Source organism: Musa acuminata, chromosome BXJ1-8 (genome assembly GCF_036884655.1).
Source record: "Musa acuminata AAA Group cultivar baxijiao chromosome BXJ1-8, Cavendish_Baxijiao_AAA, whole genome shotgun sequence".
Classification (NCBI taxonomy): domain Eukaryota; kingdom Viridiplantae; phylum Streptophyta; class Magnoliopsida; order Zingiberales; family Musaceae; genus Musa; species Musa acuminata.
This window is the reverse complement of record NC_088334.1, coordinates 36965898-36991428: the sequence shown is the minus strand read 5'-3', so window position 1 is coordinate 36991428 and position 25531 is coordinate 36965898. Positions and strand designations below refer to the sequence as shown.

The following is a 25531-nucleotide window of genomic DNA, read 5'->3' as shown; positions in this document are numbered from 1 at the left end:
GATGAAAATCATAAGTTAAATGATATGGGACGAGTTTTGCTACGATAGAAGATAAAGATTTTCAATATAAATTTCATGATATCAATCTTGTGATATTTTCAAGGATTTGCAAGTCATATAAGACATTCATATCACATAGAAGATAAACATTTTCAATATAAATTTCATGATATCAATCTTGTGATATTTTCAAGGATTTGCAAGTCATATAAGACATTCATATCACACAGAAGATAAACATTTTCAATATAAATTTCATGATATCAATCTTGTGATATTTTCAAGGATTTGCAAGTCATATAAGACATTCATATCACACAAGTTTTTGTAATTCATATTAGCCATGCTATCGTTCTGGTGTAAGTCATCACTTCTCCCCCTTTGTCATCAACAAAAAGAGACAAGCCAGCTAATTGATGATTATAGAAAAAGGTTTAGCATTTATCAAAGTTCATCATTCAAATTTGCCAGAAATAGTTTATCCAAAAGACATCATCATCTATGCAGATTAAGACAGTAGTTATCTAAAGGAAAGATCAGTTATCGTATAATCGATGACAAACATGAACTTGTTTTTTAAAAGCAAACAGGACAGAATAAAAAGATACATCAATTTAATCCTTAGGAGGTAATCCACAGTGCTGATACATGATATCTATTTTTTCATTCATCTGTCGTAGTGTCTTCAAAATTTCAACTTGTTGATTCTGAATTTGTTCTTGCTGTGATTTGATCTGAGATAGCTCCGCCATAATGATATCTTCAGAGGAGGAAACAGGAGCTGAAGGTGCTGCACCAAAGGGACTAGGAGGAGGAGATTCACTTCCCATAAGAATTGGTGTTTCGGGTTGTTCTATTGGTGTAGGAATTGGATCCGTCCTTCTAGGCTGCCTAACCCATATGCCATTGCTAAAAGTGCACCTAAGTTTTTTTAGCAGATTTTTATTTATTATGTTATATCGATCATTTTGAATAGATTCTTCATCGGGTGGAATGCAAATGTCATAGGCATGAAGAATTCTAGTGATTAACCTCCCATATGGCAATATAGTATCTTTAGTCATAATTTCCTGCATGTGTTGGCGAATCAAGTACCCAAAACAATTATGCTGACCGGTCATAATCCAATACATGGTTCCTATCTCTAATTGACTTACTTCGTCAAGATAAAATTGTTTGGGGAATATGATGCTTGTGATAATGTGATGAAGAATTTTAGAGTTGAAAGGCATTAAGTGTTTACAGCTCTTGGGTAGGAAGTCAAGGTTTGGATTTGCAAAAATTATTTTCACGGCTTCGGAATAGGTTGCTCCTATTTTTTTGACGTCCCATTTACCTTTAAAATAGCATCCCCTATCTTTTTCAGTTATGCCAATTAGCTCACAAATGGTGCTGTCAAAAATTCTAATGGGTGTTCCTAGAATGTAAGTGCTTAGGCTATCATTGTCTTCATATAGGTTGGCATAGAACAATCTCACTAACCGTGGATAGATTGGTTCATCTATTTGTAGTAGAGGTAGAGCTTCTAGTTGAGCAAACCACTTAATGGGATCTAAGTCCTCTAGTTCATCCAAATCAACGTATTTTCCCTTATGGACACATCGTGTTTCAAATTTTGGAAAGCTAAGGGCTACCTCTTTTGATCTAAAAAGGTCATGGTTATATGAATCTCCTTCAATCCTTATTCCTTTTGATCTCTTTGGAGCCATTTTCTAGACAAGATGATGATGAAATTGTGAAAAATAAGCAAGAGAAAGAGAAAAGAAAGGAGGGATTTCAAGTGTTACCTTGTGGAGATTATGTTGAGAGATAGAAAGCTTGGACCACCAAGAATCCTTCTCCAATGTTTCTAAGAGTTAGAATAAGGGTTAGAGGGAATGGGAGAGGGTTTTGGAGAGGTCTTTCTTCGGGTTGGGGGCGGTGTCACCGCCGGCCCTAACCCCTCGGGTTAAAAGGGTGACTCGGTCGGTGTCACCGCCAAACTGGTCGGTGTCACCGCCTGGCGCCCGAGCGCCAGTCGGTGCAACCGCCGGATCTGGTGGTGCCACCGCTGGCATCACGCGGAGGAAAGAAAAAAATTTTCTTCCTTCCTTTTGTTTAGCTTCTTCCCTCAAGATCATAATTTATACTTTAATGGATCATTTTGAATTGAAGAAGAAGGAAGAATTCAAATTCATAAACGAAGGGAAAAGAACGAGTCCTTTTTGTGAAGTTCATTTTAGGGACAATTTAGCATGCCTAATTCCCTTCGGATGAATTCAAATTGGTCTTCATTCAAAGCTTTTGTAAATATATCTGCTAATTGATGCTTTGTGTCAATGAATTCTAGAACAACATCATTGTTAAGAACATGATTGCGTATGAAATGATGCCTAACGTCGATGTGCTTAGTTCTAGAGTGCTGAATTGGATTTTTAGTAAGGCATATGGCACTAGTATTATCGCATTTTATGGGAATATTTTCAAGGTGAATTCCATAGTCTTCTAATGTATTTTTCATCCAAATTACTTGTGCACAACATGCACTTGCAGCAATGTATTCGGCTTCCGCCATAGATAGTGCAACTGAATTTTGTTTCTTGGAAGTCCAAGAAACAAGTGCATGTCCTAAAAATTGGTATGTTCCGGATGTACTTTTTCTATCTATCCTGCATCCGCCAAAATCGGCATCTGCATAAGCTATTAGATCGAATTTTTCAGATTTTGGATACCACAATCCTAAATTTGAAGTTCCTTTAAGATACCTAAATATTCTTTTAACACTCTTAAGATGAGATAATTTAGGATTAGATTGAAACCTAGCGCAAAGTCCTACACTAAACATAATATCCGGTCTAGTCGTAGTGAGGTAGAGTAGACTACCTATCATTCCCCTATATGTTTTTTGATCGAAACTTTCACCATTTTCATCCATATCTAACTTAGTCGCAGTACTCATAGAGGTGTTTATTGCTTTTGAATTATCCATGTTAAATCGTTTTAACAATTCTAATGTATATTTGGATTGGTTAAGAAATATACCATCACTAAGTTGTTTGATTTGTAATCCCAAAAAGAAAGTTAATTCACCCATTAAACTCATTTCAAATTCAAGACTCATACATTTGGCAAATGATTCACATAGTGATTCATCCGAAGAGCCAAACACAATATCGTCAACATAAATTTGCACAATAAGAAAATTATTTTCAAAATGTTTAATAAACAATATAGTATCAACCTTGCCTTTGGTAAAATTATTTAAAATAAGAAAGGAACTAAGCCTTTCATACCAAGCTCTAGGAGCTTGTTTTAAGCCATAGAGAGCTTTCGTCAATTTGAATACATGATTAGGAAGAAGAGAATTTTCAAATCCGGGAGGTTGTTCGACAAATACTTCTTCGGAAATAAAACCATTCAAGAAAGCACTTTTAACATCCATTTGAAATAGTTTAAAATTATTACTACTAGCATAAGCAAGGAGCATCCTTATGGCTTCTAATCGAGCCACGGGAGCGAAGGTTTCTTCGTAATCGATACCTTCTTCTTAGTTGAAACCTTTGGCCACTAATCTAGCCTTGTTTCTAACCACGATACCATTTTCGTCTTGCTTGTTTCTAAAGACCCACTTAGTACCTATGACTAAGTGGTCACTTGGTCTAGGAACAAGCTTCCATACCTCATTCCTCTCAAATTGGTTCAATTCTTCTTGCATTGCAATGATCCAAAAATCATCTTTTAAGGCTTCATTAATGCATTTAGGTTCAATTTGAGAAAGGAAAGCGGCGTTAGCACAGAAATTTTTGAAAGAAGAACGAGTTTGAACCCCTTTTGATGTATCTCCTATAATTTGCTCTTTTGGATGAGCATCTACATACTTCCATTCTTTTGGTAAAGAAATTTCGGAAGAAGATGCATTCAAATGGCTATTTTGAGGAGAGGGTTCATTTAAATTCAAATTATCAAAACCAAGATCATCATCAAAATCATTTTTCTTTAAATCGGAAATTTCATTAAAAACTACATGAATAGACTCTTCAATTACTAAAGTTCTTTTATTAAAAACCCGAAAAGCTTTAGAAACGGAAGAGTAACCAAGAAAGATGCCTTCATCGGATTTAGCATCAAATTTTCCTAAAGCATCCCTTTCATTTAAAATAAAGCATTTACAACCAAAAACTTTAAAATAGGAGATGTTTGGTTTTTTGTTATTCCATAATTCATAGGGAGTTTTGGATAATGATGGTCTTATTAGGACTCTATTCATGATGTAGCAAGCCGTATTTACGGCTTCGGCCCAAAAGTACTTAGGTAAACTATGTTCATTCAACATAGTTCTTACCATTTCTTGTAGGTTTCTATTTTTCCTTTCAACTACTCCATTTTGTTGAGGATTTCTTGGAGTTGAGAAGTTGTGATTGTACCCATTACTTTCGCAAAAATTTTGAAAGTCATGGTTTTGGAATTCACCACCGTGATCACTCCGAATTGATGAAATCATGAAGCCTTTTTCGTTTTGAGTGAGTTTACAAAATTTAGAGAAACACTTGAAGCAATCACTTTTGTGAGCTAAGAAATAGGTCCAAGTGTATCTAGAGTAGTCATCCACAATCACAAAAGCATATTTGCTTCCACCTAGACTTGTTGTATCAATTGGTCCAAATAAGTCCAAATGGATCAATTGTAATGGTCTAGTAGTGCTAATTTGATTTTTTGGTTTGAAGCTTGCTTTTATTTATTTGCCTAGTTGACATGCATCGCATACTTTGTCCTTAATAAACTTTATATTTGGAATTCCTCGTACTAATTCTTGAGATGAGATCTTAGATATTGTTTTCATGCTTGCATGGCCTAATCTCCTATGCCAAAGCCAAGCATCATCATTTACGGCGGAGAAGCACATTTCATTACTTAGTTCATCAAGATTGATGGTATAGACATTATTTTGTTTTAAAGCAATCATAGTCATGTTATGATTTGGTTTTTCAATAATGCACATATTTGATTCAAATCTAACGATGTAACCTTTATCGCATAGTTGACTAATACTCAAGAGATTATGTTTCAATCCATCAACTAGTAAGACATCATCAATGGAAAAATTAAATTTGTTACCAATAGTTCCCTTGCCAATGATTTTGCCCTTGTTGTTGTCTCCGAAGGTAACGTACCCTTCTTCTTTGCTAGTGAGCATAGAGAAATGAGATGGATCTCCAGTCATATGTCTTGAGCATCCACTATCGAGATACCATCTCTTGCTCCTAGCTTGTGGGTTTGTCTACAAAAGAGGATGATTTTTAGGTACCCATTTGATTTTGGGTGCCTCAAAAATTGACCCACTAACTTTGTTATTTATGATTGAATTCTTTATAGTTCCTTTAGGAACCCATATTAATTTTTGTGAACTAATTTTCCTAAATGGGCATTTGTAGGCAATATGTCCGGATTTGCAACAAAAGTTGCATTTCATATAAGAGGAAACATGTAATGTAGGTCCTTTTATGAAAGTGGTAGGATTTTGATGTAATCCTTTTACAAATCCAATTCCATTTCTATTTGCGATGTGACCCTTGTGTGCAAGGATCATATCTAATCCTTTGCTACCAACCTTAAACTTGTTTAAGGTTTCCTTAAGAAGCATATTTTCATTTTTTATTGCTTCTAAGTGCTCACACTTAGAGCATGGAGGAGTTTGAAGACTATCAAACTTATCTTGTAGCAAAGCATGCTCTTTCTTTAAGATACTTAACTTCTTGCTAACAGTTCTACATTCATCAAATAATTCATGAAAAGCGATAGATAGTTCTTCAAAAGATAAATCTTCATTAAATAAATCACATACCTCTTCTCCTAACGCCATTAGCGTGTAATGAGCAACTTGCTCGGTGTTGGACTCCTCTTCTTCGGATACGCTTGAATCATCCCACGTTGCTTTGAATGCCTTCTTTTTTTATGTTCTCTTTTTGACTTGAGGACAATCGTTCTTATAGTGTCCCGGTTTTTTGCATTCATAGCAAATCACTTGGTCCTTCTTTTGTTCAAATTTATTTTTTGTATTATTTTTAAATCTATTCTTTCTTAAATATTTTTTAAATTTTTGAGTCAAAAGTGCAATGTCATTGTCACTGTCCTCATCACTTGATGTTCCTTTCAAGTGGTCTTCTTGTGATTTGAGTGTCATATCCTTCCTGTTCTTTGGAAGGGGGTTCTCGAGCTCGTCATGAGCTTGACATATCATTTCGTAGGTCATTAGAGACCCAATGAGTTCTTCAAGAGGGAATGCTTTAAGGTCTTTGGCCTCTTGAATGGCCGTAACTTTTGGATCCCAACTTTTAGGGAGGGATCTTAAGATTTTAGTTACTAGTTCAAAGTTAGTAAAATCTTTACCAAGAGCTTTGAGTCCATTGATGACATCCGTAAACCGGGTGTACATGTCTCCGATGGACTCACTTGGTTTCATTCGGAAAAGTTCGTAAGAGTGCACAAGGATGTTGATTTTGGACTCTTTCACTCGGCTAGTGCCTTCATGAGTGACCTCAAGAGTTCTCCAAATATCAAAAGCCGAATCACACATTGAAACACGATTAAATTCGTTTTTATCTAGTGCACAAAACAAGGCATTCATAGCCTTTGCATTTAAAGCAAAAACCTTCTTCTCCGATTCATCCCATTCGCTCATCGGAAGAGAAGATTTTGAAATCCATTCTCGACAATAGACCAAAGCTCAAAGTCCATAGAAATGAGGAAGATTCTCATGCGAGTCTTCCAATATGTGTAATCCGACCCATTAAACAAAGGTGGTCGTGCAATAGAATGGCCCTCTTGCATGCCGAAGTAAGCCATCTCTCTTGGGTATTAAGCCAAATATGAGAGATAACCTTGCTCTGATACCACTTGTTAGGATCGGAGCGGCACTAAGAGGGGGGGGTGAATTAGTGCAGCGGATTAAAACTTCGATTTTAACAAAATCTTTCGTACGTTAAGAACGAAACTTGAGAAATTTAACTTGAAGGCGTATTCTTAAAGTTGCACAGCAAGAGTAATAAGGAACTAAAGCAGTAAGAAGATTTGCAGTAATGTAAATGACAATAATAAAGAGCAAACCAGAGATTACGCCGATTTTTAGAGTGGTTCGGTCAAATGACCTACTCCACTTGCGAGGCCCCTCTTCGATGAGGCTCCCACCTTCCACTAGCAAGTCTCTTGAAATTGAAGGGTAAACACCCCTCTTACAACCTTTTACAAGCAGCTCAACCTCTTACAAATTTTCAATAAGAAAGAAGGAGGAGAACTCTCTAGCAAATTGAAAACAAGACTTGCTAAGACTTTCTAAGACTTTTCTCTCAATCAAAATGCTTCTCAAAAGTTGTAACCTCAGCTGAGATTTGAGGGGTATTTATAGGCCTCAAGAGGATTCAAATTTTGGGCTCCAAAATTTGAATTCTCTTAGGGTTCCCGGTGCTGGAGGTTCCACCGCCCAGCCAGGCGGTGCCACCGCCCAGCGCTCGGGTGCTGGACGGTGCAACCGCCCAGCCAAGGAGGTGTCACCACCCAGCCAGGCGATTCCACCGCCTGGCTTTCCGATTCATTGGTTTGGCTTAATTTTCGCCCAAACCAAATCTGACTTTGGGCCCAGTTGGCCCCTAACCAGGATATAGGATTATCTCTTAATCCTAATCCTAATTATAGGTGAACTACATAACACAAAAAAAAACATCCTAAGCAAGTTTTTTAACCGCGAACGTCGAGTCTTGTTCCGGCGAGCTTTCCGACGAACTTCTTCCGACGGACTCCCTACAAGCTCCCAATCTTTGTGATGACTTTAACGAGTAGCCGAGCCTTCTTGGTGATCTCCGCGAGCCTCCGATGATTTCTTCGGTGAACTTCTGACACGTTCCCGATTTCTTCTCGGATGGTTCCGGCAGCATCTCCGATGATTCTTCGGTCTCTTAAACGTCCATCGAGCTTGACTCCGGTATCCTTGCTTTATGTTTTCTGGTTATCGTAGTTAATCCTGCACACTTAACTCAATAATATGGATTAGATCAATTAACCCACCAATTGATTATATCATCAAAATCCGAGATTCAACAACTACCACTCAGTCTGGGCGGTACTACCGCTTGATAGTGCTCAAAGACCAAGCTCAGGCTGTACCACCGCTTGACAAGGGTGATACCATCGCTGGCAGCAATAACTACCAACGATACCATTGCCTGATAGGGGCAGTACCACCGCCCAGAATTCCTGGGAGACCGAGTCTCCTAGGTGGTGCCACCACCGACCAGGAATTCAGGGGCAGAATGGGCTGTTTCATTCAGCCCAATTTAGGTCTGTTAAGGGCCCAATTGGCCCCTAATTAAGTTAGTGGGATTACCTCCCAATCCTAACTTAATATATACTCTAACTATGACAGTTAAGTCATCATTATTGTAATTCGTGTTCCAGTGCATCAATCGCTTCTTCCGGCGAGTTTCCGGCATACTTCCGACAAACATTCGACGAACTCTCGGCGATGCGCCGGCGGACTCCCGGCAAGCTCTTGGACTTTGCGACGATCTTCTTGGCGAGTTCTGACGAGCTTCTAAGGCAAGCTCTTGGACTTCTCGACTAGTTCCCATAGAACTTCCGACAAATGTTCGGACTTCCGACGAACTCTCGAACTCCCAACGTGATCTTGATCTTGACTCCGGCATAACACCTACTGCATGTCTTACTGTCATCGTAGTTAATCCTGCACACATTTCTTAACATATATATTAGATAAATAAATGACAATTGATTTTATCATCAAAATCCGAGATTCAACATTTCATTGGGCCTAACACAGTCCTTACATAGACCCAACTAGCCCATAATTAGGTTGGCCTAAATACAATCCCAATTACATGCTAACTATGAAATCTAAGGCATACTTAAGCTAAACAAGTCCCTAGGTCTTAGTTTCTTCTGGCAAGCTTCCGGCGAACTTCCGACGATCTCCCAGCAATGTTTCAATGGACTTTCGGCAAGCTCATAGACTTCACAATGATCTTCTTAGTGAGTTCCGATGAGCTTCTTCCAGCAAGCTCTTGGACTTCTCGACTAGTTCCTGCAGAACTTCCGACGAACATCTGGACTTCCGATAAACTCTCGAACTCCCAATGAAACGCGTCCTTGACTTTGGGACTTTATTTTGCTTCATGCCTTGCTATCATAGTTAATCTTGTACATGTAAAACATACTTTGATCTAGACAATTATTACTATGCATGAATCATGTTGTCTAACATATCATTGGTCCATCGACGCTTCGTCGGATTCTTTAGCGCATCATTCTCTCTTGCGGCCTATTGTCTAATCGGTCAGTTGACTCTGCAACTCCGATATCCTTGGCTCAATATCCGCTCTTCTTGGCCCAATGTCCAAATCCATGGCTCGAAGCCTTTTGTCGATACATTGACTGATCCTCCAGCTCGACGTCCAATCATCTAACATATTTTCCTCTGGCCCAACATGATTCTTCCTGCTTTATTTGTCTTATCCTGATCGAAGCATCCTATGTCACTAAAAACATATATCAAATCATAAACACTTATCAATTGGTTTCATTATCAAAATATGAAATTCAACACACTTTAGGGTCCCAACTCTTTAGAAGGGATCTTAAAATTTTATTAACAAGTTCAGAATCCGAGAAACTTTTATCAAGTCCTTTTAGACCATTGACGACATCCATAAATCGGGTGTACATGTCTCCAATGGTCTCACTCGGTTTCATTCGAAATAACTTAAGTATGGACTAAAAGATTAATTTTTTACTTCTTTACTCTACTAGTACCTTCATGAGTAACTTCGAGTGTATGCCAAATATCAAAAGTCGTTTAATAAATGGACACTCAATTGAACTCGTTTTTATCCAAAGCACAAAACAAGACATTCATAGTCTTAGTATTTAAAGCGAAATTCTTCTCCTCCAACTCATTCCAATTGCAAATTTGAAGAGAAGACTTTTTAAAACCATTTTCTATAAGATTCCATAACTCAAAATCCATTGAAATTAGAAAATCCTTATTCTAATCTTCCAATAGGTGTAATCGTTTCATTAAACATGGGCGAACATGTGATTAAATGACCCTCTTGGTTGCTAGAAAATGCCATCTCTCTTGGATTTCAAACCAAATAAGAGTGACCTTGCTCTAATACTAATTGTTAGGATCAAGAGCGGCACTAAGAGGGGGGGGGGTAAATTAGTGCAATATAAAAAAGTATTGATTTCGAAAAATATTCGTTTCGATTCAATCTGTTTCGAAAAGAAACTGAACTTAAAAGCTTTCATAAGAGTGAAAAGAGAAAGTTAAGAAAGTTTACAGTAATGTAAATTTCATAAATAGAAAAATAAATTAAAATTTAGAGTGGTTCAGTCATTATAACCTACATCCACTTTTGATTCTTCCTCCGTTGAGGTCATCGGTGTCCACTAATGGTCTTCCTTTAATAGGCGAAGACCAACCACCTCTTTTTAGTGATTTCTCATTTTTACGGGTTTAGGAGATAACCCTTACAAGTATCACACCTCTCTTGAATGATCTCAACACTTAGAAAGGGAGGAGGAGTACTATAGCACTTTTACAACACTTCAACGCTTCAAAGACTCAAGATTATACCAATACTTTTGTGTCCTTTCATGTAAAAAAGGGTAGGGTATTTATAGGCCTCAATGGCTTCAAAATTGGAGTAAAAATATGTCTCATCTCAGTTTTTCGAGGTACTAGCAGTACTACCGCCATTACTGGGCGATACTACTACTTGCAATCTAATAGTGGGCGGTACCACCGCTTGACAGAGCTCGAAAACCAAGCTCTAGCGGTACCACTGTCTAACAAGGGTGGTACCACCGCTAGCAGCATTAATTACCGACGGTACCATCACCCAGTTTGGGTGGTACCACTACCCAGACCACCTGGGAGACTGGGTCACCAGGCAGTGCCACCGTCGACCATGATTTCAAGTGCTGAATGGGCTATTCAATCCGGCCCAATTCAACCCTGTTAAGGGCCCAGTTGGGCCCTGACCGAGTTAGTGGGATTACCTCCCAATCTTAACTCAACTAATGTTTTAACTACGATTAAGGCAAGCAATTAGTCCGGTATGTCGATTTTTCTTTCGGCGAACTTCTCGACGAAACTTCCGACAAATTCCCGACGAACTCTCAACGATCTTCTGACGAACTCTTGGTGATATTCCGATGAGCTCTCGACGATCTTCTGACGAGCCTTTGGTAAACTTCCGATGAACTCTCGGCGAGCTCTTGACACACTTCCAGTACATCATCCGAATCTTCGACTCTGGCCCATCATCTACTTTATACTTTACTACTATTGTAGTTAATCATGCACATTTATCTCAACACATAGATTAGGTCAAACAATTCATCAATTGATTTCATCATCAAAATTCGATATTCAACAATTATAATACTAGCAATCTTAGTTGTCTAACATGTCAATTATTCATTTAAACTTCTAGTGAACTTCCGGTGAACTCCCGACGAACTCTCGATGAGCTTTCGGTACATCGTCTGAACCTTCGGCATTACGCCCGATCCATCTATTCTTAGCACATTGTTCAATTCTTTTGGCCTGATGCCCAATCTTTGACTCTAGCCCAACGTTTGATTCTCTAATTGTTTTATATTTTCATGATCGTAGTTAGTCTTAGATCACTTTTCTTAATACATGGACTAGATCATAAATTAATTGATTTCATTATCAAAATCTGAGATTCAACAATAGGTAGATGGAAGATGACTTGAGTGTCACATGGTAACCACATGTCAGCTGATAGTAGATTTCATATCTTTTATCCCTCTTGAAGGCATGCTTCGAGGCTCTTGTGAGAGAGGTTCAAAGCATGACATTTGGTTTTTTTAGAATGAGAGTGTTTGGAATTTCAACTTGCAGGTCGAGTTTTTCGAATTCTAGTGTCTCGGGTATGTTGGGCTTGTGCCTCCACTGTAATGGTTTTTCCTTGGCATCGGTCGAGTTTTCCAACTCAGATGCCTATGACACATCTAGCCCGTGCCATCGTAGTAATGGATTTATCTCAGCATTGATAAGGTTTTTTGACTCATATACCTCGGGCATATTTGGTCTATGCTTCCGCCATAGTAGATTTGGCACTAGTTTCTTAACTCATATACCTCAAGCACCTTTGGCTTATGCCTTCGTCATAGGTTTCTCAACTTATATCCCTCAAGAATATTTGACTTATGCCTTCGTCGTAATGAATTTACCTTGATGTTAGTTGTGTTTCTTAACTCGCGTACCTCGAGCATATTTGGCATATGCCTCTATCATAATGGATTTATCTCGACATTGATCGGGTTTTTTTGACTCATATGCGTCAACCACATTTGGCTTGTGCTTCCACCGTAGTGGATTTATCTCAATGCTAGTCGAGTTTCTTGACTCACATGTCTTGAGCATATTTAATTTGTGTTTCTACCGTAGCAGACTTATCTTATGTTGGTCTGGTTTATCTTCATCCATCTATATATATAAATATTCAAAGTAGAAAAATATAAGCTTTATTCTTTTTTATTTTGACAAGGAAGACAATCGTAAGCTTCCTTCTCTCCGAGAAAAAGAAAGACAATCCTAAACTCCATTCTCTGTTTTTATGATAAGGAAGGACATCATAAACTTTCTTCGCCTCCTTCAATATATAAAAATACATCTTAAATAAAAAAATAGAAATAATTTTACCTTTCTTGAACTACTCGAGTCTATATTTAGATATCTCAGATTACTAACTTGAGTATTGGAGAGATCTGGTTGGAAAACCTCTCTCGACCCTAGTCTTTATGCATATAGCACCTCGAGAACTCCATACCTCTGTTTTTATTTTGGAGCTACCTCGAATTTACTTCAAATCTATTTCAGATTCATCTCAGAGCCACCTTAAATCTACCTCAAAGCCACTTTAAACTAATTAAAACATCAATGATATTTTTTTCTAACAGTATATACATAACAACTTCTATTTTAACTAACCTTTTGATATCAAAGCTTTATCTTAATGTTATATAGATAAATATTATAATTGATAAGTGACGAAAGTGACATTATCATAAACTATTAAAATTTTTATTAGCTAAACTAATGAACACATTTAGATATCAAATCTATAGTTGTGAAATTTCCCAAATCATTTTTCATGTCTTGAATTATAGATATCAAACCATGTTTAGAAGTATAGATCCTTTCACTCAAGACAATACAAAACACATATAATCCTATTTTCTTATCGTATCTTGTGATGAACAGAAGTTGGATTAAGCACGCTTTCCCTCAAGCTAGAGATGTTGCTTACCGTGCTCATTGTGAGTGTTAAAAGTGGCCTAAAAATATAAAGTGACAGAAAACTGTCTTAAAATCCAGTTTTTATCTTTACTCGTGAGTAGAGAAGGGTTATATTAGGGCAATGTAAAACTAAAAATAGGGTAATGTTTGAGAAAAGCCATACGGGCCATGGGATTTAGATTTGGATGATTTGGAAGGTAATAATTTGGAAAGTAATGAAGACTGAAGTTTCTCAACCACTTTAATGGACGCACTTGAGGGCTTTTTATAGCATGCTATGATGATCAGTGAGCCTAGATAGTGATTAATTCTTAGATTGATTATGTTGATCATCCGATCATCATTGGGATCATGAGATCATGCACTAGATCGTTGATCATAAAATGATGCATTAGATCATTGATCATGATTGGGAGTAACAACTAACATTAGGGACTGCTCGTTGTTGATCCTGGCTCATAAATTAGTGCCTTGCCGACGTTGAGTCGCCGTCTCTATCGGCGTTGAATCATCGTCCATATCGACGCCGAGTTATACTCGTAGGACAATGATCAACCGATGTACCATTGGATTTCCCACGTGCTAGACCCTATGTCAGCCGTGTATAATGGAAAGCACACGCACACAAATATTCAAAACATATCATATTTATGAAAGACTGAAAAAACTACAACGTGCCTCGTAGAAGATGGGTAGTCAGGTCCGTTGGAGTCATGTCCATCCCCTTATGAAGCACCGCTTGCGCCAGGCTGTCATTTGGCTTTGTCTCTTGCCTCTCCTCCCGCATTCTTGGTCAGACACCTCGACGTACAAACAAACCATTCAGAAATGTAATAGGTGGCAGATCGAGTAAGCTTAGCAATCAACAGAAACGTTAACTAAAACCAGTCGGCATTGCCAGCAGCATTCAATCATATTATTCATGGATGTGCCAGTCATGCCCATTACATTTTGATTAGGCATGACTGCGGTATAGTAAACGAATGTGCTATAACAAAGTCGATGTTGGTTAGAGTCACAAGGACAGAAACATGACGACCGAAAGACTTCGAGTCTTGTGATCAACTTTGTGTTCACTCGATATATCAACATTCTTATCCCAGAACATAGTTAACCAAGAGAATGGTAAGACTGGTCCATACATGATCGAAGTCTGGAGATGTAAATTTCGGCACAGTAACTCAATCAGGCAAGCAAGGAGGTAACTCGTTTGATAAGTTCTTCCTTCTTTCCTCCTACTTTAGCCTTTTTAGACGTGAGAAAGCATTTCAGATCCACCATGGTGAGGGACTGCAGCTCCCCACTCTTATAGTAATCCATAACCTGAAACAACCAATTTGCATCGTCACCATCTTTCCGTAGTAAGAATAAAATTATGTAACAACTTTCCAGATTTCTACTTTTGCAGTGATGACAGATTGGTCCACGCATTGTTTGGCCCTCATCTTGGAGCCCCCTGCTGTATCTTCTATCTCGTGAAGTTTAAAATAAGTAAATAATGAGATGAAGAGTAAGAAATAGAGATTTCCAATATAATTTCATAAAATTAGAAACAACATATATTACACAAAGCAGAACAAAAGGTTCCTAACAGAATCAGTGATAAGCTATACACGATCAAATTCCTCCAATAAGCATTTGTGCCATCTACTTCATGGATTAAGATCTGTTGATGCATTTTAACATGAGTTGGTGGTCCTCATATACACAACAAAGATATTAGGTTTTTTACTTGTGTTTAGAAGGTTCTTTGTTTATTGGTACTCTGAAATGGAAGTCAAGGATGACAGACAACTCTTAAGTAAATTATGTTCTCTATTTCATAACACCTTGAACATGAAAGAACAATCTCAGAATACAAGATGGCAAATCTTGAACTAAATTATGCATCATAACTTAAGCCACTGTCAATCATACCTGCCCCCATCCCCAAGAAACTAAAAAACAAAAGAGAATTTGCATCAACATTCTGTTAGCTAAATTGTAACTGTAGAACTAAAATATTCTGTCTATCAAACTATTCTTCTCGCTGTTCTCTGGCCTCCTTCGGAAAGTTTCTACTAGTACCTCTAGATAAAAACGAAATTAATATGAAACATAGAGACAAGAAAAGCTCACTGCACAGTGTTAGCACATTTTTTGAAGAAAAAACTACCTTTTCCAGAATTTTCTGAAACATTACTACCAAGAAAAGCTTTAGTTTTTTCCTTCTTCCACTTGGATCCTTTTAATCTCTGAGAAGGGTCCTGAAAACAAGTCATTCTTCAATTGGATATGTTTACATCTTACAGAAAGCAAGCTCCAATAAGTTTACAGTGACAAATTCGCCTTTGGTTTAGGGGCAGGTATTCTTTAGAAAAAGTATGGTTATAATTATCTCATTCATATTCTTGCACTGTAAATGAAGCAAAATAGGCAGTTAGGTAGGCACCATCTTTCCAATATGAAAACCAATGCAAATAATTATGATACATAATAAAAAGGATAAACTGAATCTTTGTTCAATCATAAATGTTGTCTAGCTAACCTACATCTATTTTTCTTATTGCTTCATTAAGTAAATTTGAAAAGTTTCCAGAAAAACTATTTTTACTTACTACACTTAGGTCATATTCAGCAGAGGAGTGCTTCACTTCAGCAAAATAACTACCATTTACTGGACCTAATTTTAGAAAGAACCAAAGTTAGATGGAAGGTTCAATGGTAGCTGAAACTGTAGATTGGACAGCAGTACACATTATTTTACTTGCAGAGATTCTGCCCTTGTGAACATTCATTATTTTGCTTAAACAGATGTTGGAAGCTAGATCTAGTCTAACATTTAGCAAAAATAATATAGAATCATATAATGAAGTATTATTAAATTAAAGTGGCAAACTAGAAAACTGTGAGGAAAAGAGTAGCATATATTCTTTCGAACAAGTTCGAATGAAAAACAAACACGAACCTTGGGTTACAAATGCCATCCATCATATTCACAGAAGAAACAAAGTTCATTATTTTTGTGTTTCAGCTGCTTCCTTCTAGTATATTACAATCAGCAGAACAAAGGACAAGAAAGTACAATGTAGATTACCTGACTCGATGCTGATAGAAACAGGTGGACCTTTCATGACAGCTGGAAGAGTGTCACTAGTTGAGCATGCATTAACATCATTTTGGATATTCTCTGTACTGATATTTAAATTACTTCCGCACGTGGCAGTCTCTTTAACATTGTTAAGCTCTAACATTCTACTGCCATGAACAAACTGGATGCCAGGCTTTGGAGCGTGGAAGTCTAACCTTAAAAGCCAAGGATATCAGCTACTAGCATGAAACATAAATAGACAAGGGAAATGGCAGTGTGTTCTTTCATCGGTATGTAGAAGTACCCAAAGCTAACTTTAGATCCCTTGAAGTTAAATGTTTTGGACTAAGAGAATTCTGAATATCAGCATTTTCCTTGTTTCTTGCCATGCAACATGGGAATTTATTTGTCGCTGTTGTCCACACAGGTATTTTTGTGACAATACCAAGTGACGATACTTCCTATAATATTAAGAACCAGGCTGATGAGAAAATTTCAGAAAATGCAGGTGAATGACCATAAGATGTTAAACCAAAAGATAAGCACCATTCATTTCAATCCAAGATAACATACAAAAGGTAGCAGTAAAGTAAGAAACTTAATACAAAAATAACATCACCCAAATCAGTATCACATTTGTGTGCATAGATGGTAACAATTTACCATCAATTAAAGCCTCTCGTTCTAATAAGCCAGAAAAAGTCAATGTGTGGTATGTGACACCAATATTCTTAAAAATATTTAATATTTTCAGCACAAATGGGTATAAAGAAGCTATAGGAATTCAAGAACATATAGTATAAACTAGCAAAATAAGGTAAGAGCATGGCTGGGGAGGAAAAACATGTAGTGGATTGAGGAGGACAAGATGAAAAATCAATATTAGTAGGAAATTCTGAACATACCTTAACTTTAAGCTGTCCCTGACTGAAGAAATCCCAAGCTGCATCAAGGATAAATAAATAGAAGTAGGCAAGATGCACAGTCAAATCCCAGAAAAGGAACACTAAGATAACTAACACAAAACAACTTTATGTGTGCAGAAGATAAACATAAGTAGACACAAATAAACAGAAAAATATTTCTGACCTCCAAATATTTTCATAAATGAGTCTATAACATCCACAGCTTTTACACTTCTAGGTGTTTGAGGAGCTGGAGAAAAACTGGGATCTTGAAGAATATAAGCTGATGGCAACCTGGTCTTAATCAATTTTAGACAGAGAACAAGGAAATAACAATTATTTCTTAATACAGGAAGAAACACAGGAAACTGATCTAAAGCATGAACGACCATGACCAGTGTTTATGAAATTATGCAAAAAGGACTACTCTTAAGAAAAAAGACCATTTGATTGCATAGCTTCCATATGCAAGTTGGACGGAGATGAAGTATTCACTGTTTAATGCTAGGCCATGCTGCATGATATGGATTTCGTATCAAAATTTGAATAAAAAACTTATGATGATCATCATTCTTGATATGGTAGAAAACGGAGATTCAGATAATCTGTACCACCTTTAGTGACCAAAGCAATTCCAGTCTTTCAAAATTTTCCTCATCAGGAAGCAGCTTGCACACTCCTATCCAATCAACACTGTTCTTAGTCCAGAAATTGATGATATCCCAGAAAGTTATAAAATGTATATCCCACAGTATAGAGGACTTCATCTACCTATAACATGTGCCTCACTTAATGTAGGAATAATGGTACAAGCTGTCAAAAAGCCATAGTCTTTGAACATTACTATCTCACCATTGTCAAAGCTCTCCCAAACTTCAGAGCTAACAAAATCTGTAACCTGATATAACAGAAAAGAGGGGCTATAATGCGAACTTGCTTTCTTTTGTGCTTCTAGATAGCAATGATACCTTGTATCTGCTGAACCTAAGTACTTCTGGTGAAACAAGGAGTACAAAACCATCATCCATCTCCGATTGTACCCTCTGTCATGTTAGGTATGCACAATTTTTCATAAGAAAACTTCAACACTTGGTGTAACGACACAAACTCAAAGCATGATAAACACCAGTTCCAACAAAACAGATGATGGATAAGAACCATTTCAAATTAAGCACATTTCCTGACTTTAAAATTTTGAAGATACAAAATAACCCCTATAAGAAATATATTAGGTGTAGAACCAACTAAGAACTGTCTATGAAGACAATATTGGTGCCAATGTTTTTGTTTGAATTGTATATAGGAGTCAGCTTCTCCTCTATTCTTCTTGAGTAAATGTTAGAAACCTAGCTCTTCGACAGTTTCTCTCAAACCAATAATCAATTAATAATACATTCACTTTGACATATAAGGAAGAAGCTGATTAAGATACAAATAAATTCAGTTCACTGTTTGTGTCCCCTCTGTCAACTAACTGTATCTAGTTTAAAGACAACCATGATAATTTTAATAGAAACCACTACTGACAGGTCCCTTTTATGAAATGGTAAATTGACTAAATGCCCATTGACATGGAGTCCTAACAAATTGAGAAGATGATAAAAAGGATGTGAAGAAATGCTTTCACCACAACTGACTATATACTTGTGAATCGAAAAATGATTAATGCAAACAAGTAATGCATTTGAAATAATTTAAATAATCAATTAAAGCTGACTACAGGTAAAACACAGACAACTTTCTTACTACAATTTTAAGTTTGTAATTAATACAAGAATTTCAAGAAACTTTCTATAATTTTAAGTAGAATCAAATGCCTAATGTTTTGTATCCTCGCTTTGTGTCTACCCTTACAATGCTCCTTTCTCCCTCTTCCTCTTTGCCTCTCTCCCCTCTCCCTCTTTTGGTCCATTTTCCATTCTCCCTCAAATTTTCTCTTAGAATGCTGCAGTTCCAATCTTTCCCCTTATTAGTTTGGTTTCAGTCCAGATAAACAAATACTTCAAAGGTTCCAGTTAGGTTCAAAACCAGACTATACCTGAGCAGAGCACACCGAACACAACTAACTAGAACCAGCTACTCCCAGGATGCATCACCATGCCTTAAATCATAATTAATAGTTTACTTTTATGATAATATAGCAGAAATAAAAGTGTGCAAATCCAACAAAGAGGTAGAGATAATGGAATATCAATTAAAATCTTCAAGGAAACGATGGAGATTTACCAAGCTATTTCATTAAGTAGATGAGTATTGATGTGGTTAGTAAAACATAAAGTGACTCAAGAATCTTGCAACTTAATATCTAACTACCTCACGAATTAAGGATACTCTATTTTCAAATATTTCAACACATACCTCAAAGGCTCAAACCAATATAACTCTTCAATATTTTATCTCTCTCATCTCTCACGTTGGATCCATCACCATTATGACACATAATGATGTGACTATAAACAAAGAGCTATTACTGTACCTTCCCATATGATCACTTCGACTAATTTTTCTGCAATTAATGTACCTTCCCATATGGTCACTTCGAACTCATTTTTCTGGCTAGGTGAAGTTCTAGACCAAAGATTATGTTATTAGCAGAGTAACATCACCCTGTATCATGTGTATAAGGCTTCTTCATCATGACGCAAGAAATGGTCTATATAACTGAGCTTCAAAAAACCTAATACCTAACACTAGAGACGACCTATTTGATCAAGTACATATAAATATAATAGTTATGTCATAGACGAGAAAAGCCAGAAAATGTCTCTGTGCAACAATGAAAGAATCATGAGTGATTTACCAAATTAAAGGCACCAACATTCTTCCTCTCATCGGTTCCAGCAAATGCTGAATCAACAAACGTGTTGTTACCAACACATGCCCATTTATGATCAAGCATGACGGTCCTGAACACAATCTCCACTGCTTTGGTCACCAATGACGCCGATGCCACCTCTTCCTCTGCCCCAACCTTCATTCTTGCAAGATTTAGAATCAGCCTCGTCCTTGTAAGATAGATCTTATCTATCTATCCCATATCAAAAACTAGAAGCCATCTACTCGTTAATTTACCGATCGCAATAGGTTAAAGAACGAGATGGATCCTGGAACTCACACTGATGCCGGGTACTCCTTGGACGAATTCCTCAAGGGCGCTCTCAGCGGACTGGGATTGAGTTCCCTGCGGCCGAGGAGAGATGAATCAAGAAGAGAACTTCGAACCCCCATTCTATTGGGGATTAGCCGAGAACGCGCTAGGGCTTGGACCTGGTAGATGACGAAGACGTCGGGATGGTGAAGGAAGCACGCGAGGCGCCACCGGCGAGAGATCTTCCAGCAAAGGATCTCTACTTCGACGGCGGCGAGGGAGGAGGAGGTCGGCTGCGAGAGGGCGGGGAGGAGGGAGAGTTGGCGGAGAAGGAAAGGCGATGAGGACGGCGGATCCGCTAGCACGACGAGGTTGTTACGGAACATCTCGCCACTCCCCTCCCTGCTGTGCACGCCGCTCCGTACGCTCGCTTCGGGCGCGGGAAGGCCTATAAATGGGATCGTAATTGGATCCGGATCTTCCCAGTTTACAAACCCGGATCATATAAGAATCGTAGTTGTATCTCGAACCCTCTGTTATATAAACCCGAACCGGTCGTCGGCGGATTATGAGAAACGCTTTATGTCTCGACTCCGTCGGAGGTCTCTGAAATGCTTTGTGTCAGCAGTCGTAACCCAGCCCATCCAACACGCAACCATTCAAAAAATGCAACTAGAATTTGATGGGTTTCGGATTTGAACTATTTCGGATCTAACGCTTCCAATATCCAATTGTTTATTGGATCCAACTGAATTCATGTCAACCAAATTTCTATAAAAAGGTATATATAAATGTGTTACATATTCAGTATTTGAATAGTATATTTCATTTCTATGATGATTAGTAGGTAATGTGTTCTCTCAGAATCACAAACTACCGTCTATTTCTTAGGGCTGAGATTGACCTAGGAAAGCCCAAAATCGGCCCAAATTAAACGTTCGGGTCATGAATCATGGCCTACATCTTAGACCACTAAGATCCGACTATGACCCAATGAGCCGTCCAAACTTATTTGTTTTGATTGGTTTACGTGACAGAATAAATTACGCAGTCCTTCTCAAACTAATTAATTTTTACCATATTAACTCACTTTAAAACTCAAAACTTTTACGCTATTGTAATAAAAACAAAGTATTATTGACATTAATATTAAAAAATTTATTGTGAAAGAGATAATTTTTTTTATTAAGGTAATACACATTTATTTAGGTTGTAAAGAAAAAAATTTTCAATTATGTACTCAGAATATGCATTCAAATCATTTACTCAAATTTATGATTAATCCTTAAATCATAAATTAATTAAGAATTATAATATATAAGGAATACAAAGTTGTTATTACATATTTGCCTATCATGATCTTCTATCATGCCCCCGTAAGATTGAGCTTTTGTTAAGAATATCAATCTTGGATCAATGCAACTAAAATATTTTGCATTATAAGAAAGTCTATTAGTTGGTCAGTAGTATGAATGTGAGAAATATGTAGTTGAGTTTATCAACTTGATATCTAACAAATTAAAAATTGATGACAATATGCTTCATGTATAAGTGGAACACTAGGTTGATGCATAAGTAAGTGGCACCACATTTTCACATTGTATTGTAAAAGTCGATTAAGAGATGATACAAATTTGTTTGGTGAATTAGTGACCTATTTGAGTTTTATAGTGGTTCTGATGATGACTCGGTATTCAACTTCAATGGTGGATCTTGCGATTGTGTTTTATTTTTTGGAACTCTAACTAATCAAATTTGCTTCAAGGAAGATAATGTGGGCTGACATACATATTATTAGGAAACCTGGGGTAGCATCACATATGCAGCGAAAGAATAAAAAAATAAAATCCTAGAATTTTCCATAGAAAAAGTTTCTCGTCGCCGTGTGAAGATTGATACGTAAAAACCTACAAAATCGAAAACAATACGTACGTGAAAGATGTGTTATCTAGGGAGATCGTATATCTTGAAAACCTACAGATCTATGGGAGAGGATGAAGGAAGTCAACTATTCTCCTCTTTAGCGATAATCCTCCTTTCCATGCACACCATGTGATCAAGAAGGGGCCGACCCTTCTTGTTGTCCACACGTCGCAAACTAGGGCTATTGGCTGAGGAGGAGAGAGAGAAAGGAGTCTAAGAGGTGGCAATAAAAAAGGGTCTAGCCTATGTGTCACGAACAAAAATCTAAACAGGATGTTTGATGTAATACTTATGTATGTCCGTGTCTTTTGGTTCGTTCATGCTTTGCACAGCATGCAGAGGGATGGTCTAAGGCTTAACAACCCTATTTTAGTTAGGGTTGGTGGCCGTTTTAGGCTTGTAAATAAAGATTGTGTCATGTGAACACTTGTGAGAGAATTCGGTATATAGTGGACCATTTTGTCCCAATGTTGTGTAACCGTTTAGAGCTTGTAAAGTTTGTTTATAATTCGCATTGTCTATGAAGTGTTTCCTGAAATGTTTGCTTGTGGATCCCGAGTGAGACACTTTCTCTAACCCGTTTTCTCTTTTGTAGGTCCTAAGGGACCATGGGAGGTTTCGGGGAGGCTAATCTTTGCGGACGGACACGCAAAGGTACCGCACGACTTAGACAAATCAGCTAAGTCCGTGATAGATGGTATCAGAGTGGGACAAGCACTCAAAAAAATACTTGGCATATAAACGTGGGGGACCTAACGGGGCTACGTTGAGGGTAGCCAGCACGCGCGACTGTTTGGGGGAAAATGAGCATGGAGATATAGGGAAAAGGAGTCACTCAGAGGAGCGGACATCTGAAATTGGCATTTAGAGGAATGGCTAACCCTTCGTGCAAGAGACCCCATGAGAACAAGTAAGCTTAGAAGAATACATAGCACGCAAAGGTTGGGATGGCTGAGTTCGAGCTACGACTCAATGTTGACAACTATACTTGATGGTGCTCAAGGCAAGCGAGGCGCTTGGTAAAGGATGGGACCATGCAAGATAGAATAGGTTGCTCAGTGATCGAAAGAGTTGTGCAAAGCTCACAAAGATGAGGGGAATTGCTAACTCGAAAAATTCGGTACTCATGCAAGGGCTTGTATACGGACTATGGAACGTTCGTGGCCATCCCAAGACGACCAAAACTCGGTACCATGGAGCATTAGAACTTTCTCTTTGACATAAGAAGGATACATCCATAGGAGGTTGAAGTATGCAGCGAGTTCAGCATGTTGCTAGGCCTTGAGTAGTGTAGCGGGGGCTGTATTTACGTGGAGTCATAATCTAGCAAGTGTACTTGCAAGAGACAAAACAATGCACATTTTGTTTAGCAAATCAGAGTAGTCCAAGGGGATGGTGGTCTCCAAAACAAAGAGAGATGTTGCTCCAATGGGATAGATATCCCGGAGGGATAAGTCCCGGCTCTCTGGAGGGAGAATCATGTGCAACAGATCGTACATGTCGAGGAGTACCTTAAAAATAATAACTCCATAAAGCTCAATGGATCGAGCGAGCGGCGAGGAGCAGTCGCATGATCTTGCTTGAGAGAATGCATTAGTGGATGTATTGCAAGATCAAGTAGGGGAGCGACCCAAAGCAACACAAATGAAGGCACACTTGGAGTCGATATGAAGATTAGACTCAAGGGAGGGCTAACCCGTGGAATGGTGGGCGTGAGGGCTGCTAGTCATAAGTGCCCAGCAAGCCAATCACGTGAGTGATGGCACGTGTGACTTGATACAGAATCTTTTTGCTTATTATATTTTGGCGTATATCACTTTATAACTATTGCATAAATGCATATATATTGTGATGTCCTTGGATTTGTGCAATGGGAATCGGATCGTGATGAGATCACGATAATGAGATCGATTCACCTTTAAACACATATCCTAAATAATCCCGGTCATAGGTTACTCGAGAGGGACATCGTGATAACCGGATAGACTGGTGTGCTGTATACCCGTCCATATGATGGATGCAGCTGGTCTCATAGCTGCTCGTGTAGGGACACTAGGGATACAGTACAGGTGCTCATTGGAGAATGAGTTTACTGATTGATCCGCTTACGGAATGCTGGATGGTTGATGATGCCTTATTGTCAGACAACGATTCCGTAGTCCTAGTGGTGTATCTGGTTCTTAGACTTGAGACACCAAGGATGTCCTGTATGAGTGCTCCACTCTTTGATACCAGACTTATAGGTTTGGCTGTTCCCAGATCTAGTACAGCTGGTCATTGGGAGTGGTAGTCGACCTTACGAGGGCTATTGAGTGTCGATAGAGGATCATCCACTCTCGGTATCATGAGAGGAATATCCCATGTGTTCTTGCTCAGACAAATCCCTGGCCAGGGTCATTCGGGTTGAGAGAGAAAGAGTTCTCCAGGAGAATCCGATTAGAGCGAGACTCGAGTAGAAACCGTATGGGTCTGACAGCACCATGCTCGATATACGGTCTCTGGGATATTAGATGGATGAGGGACTATAGGTACATGGTAACTGAGGACAGACAGGTCCAATGGATTGGATTCCCCTGTATCGTCTGGGGACTACGGCGTAGTGGCCTAGTACTTCCGTAGTCGATGAGTCGAGTGAATTATTACAGAGATAATAATTCACTGAGTTAGAAGGAGTTCTGACAGGTATGACTCACGGCCAGCTCGATATTGGGCCTAGAGGGTCACACACATATGGTAGGCATTGCGATGAGTAGAGGTTCGGATATGAGATATCCGACGGAGCCCTTGTCTTATTGGATGCAGATCCAATACCCACTAGGGAAAGGACCCATTAGGGTTTTGACACGGGATCTCTATAAATAGGAGGGATTCACAGCCTCATAGGCTAGAGTCTTTGCTTGCCCTTCCTATTCTCCTCTCCCTCTCCACCTCAGAGTAGGCCTGGAGTTTTGAGGAGCATCGTCGCAACCCTGCTGTGTGGATCACCGCTAGAGAGGAGGACGCTTGACCTCCTTCACCCTCTCCTAAGGATCTGCAAGGAAACAGGGATATACGATCTCCCTAGGTAACACAATCTCTATACGCAGTTTTGTGTTTTTGCGGATTTTGCGCACCAATCTTCGCACGACGATGAACATCTTTTTGGGAATCAGGGATTTTTGTTTTCTTGTTCTTCCGCTGCGCATATGATGTCGCCCCCCTATGATTTCCCAACAGTGGTATCA

General features: G+C 38.4%; 1 pseudogene; it reads right to left on the bottom strand.

Moving 5' to 3' along the window:
• Positions 1-14376: 14376 nt before the first annotated feature.
• Positions 14377-20777, bottom strand: LOC103994921 (uncharacterized; annotated as a pseudogene).
• Between the last annotated feature and the right edge of the window lie 4754 nt (positions 20778-25531).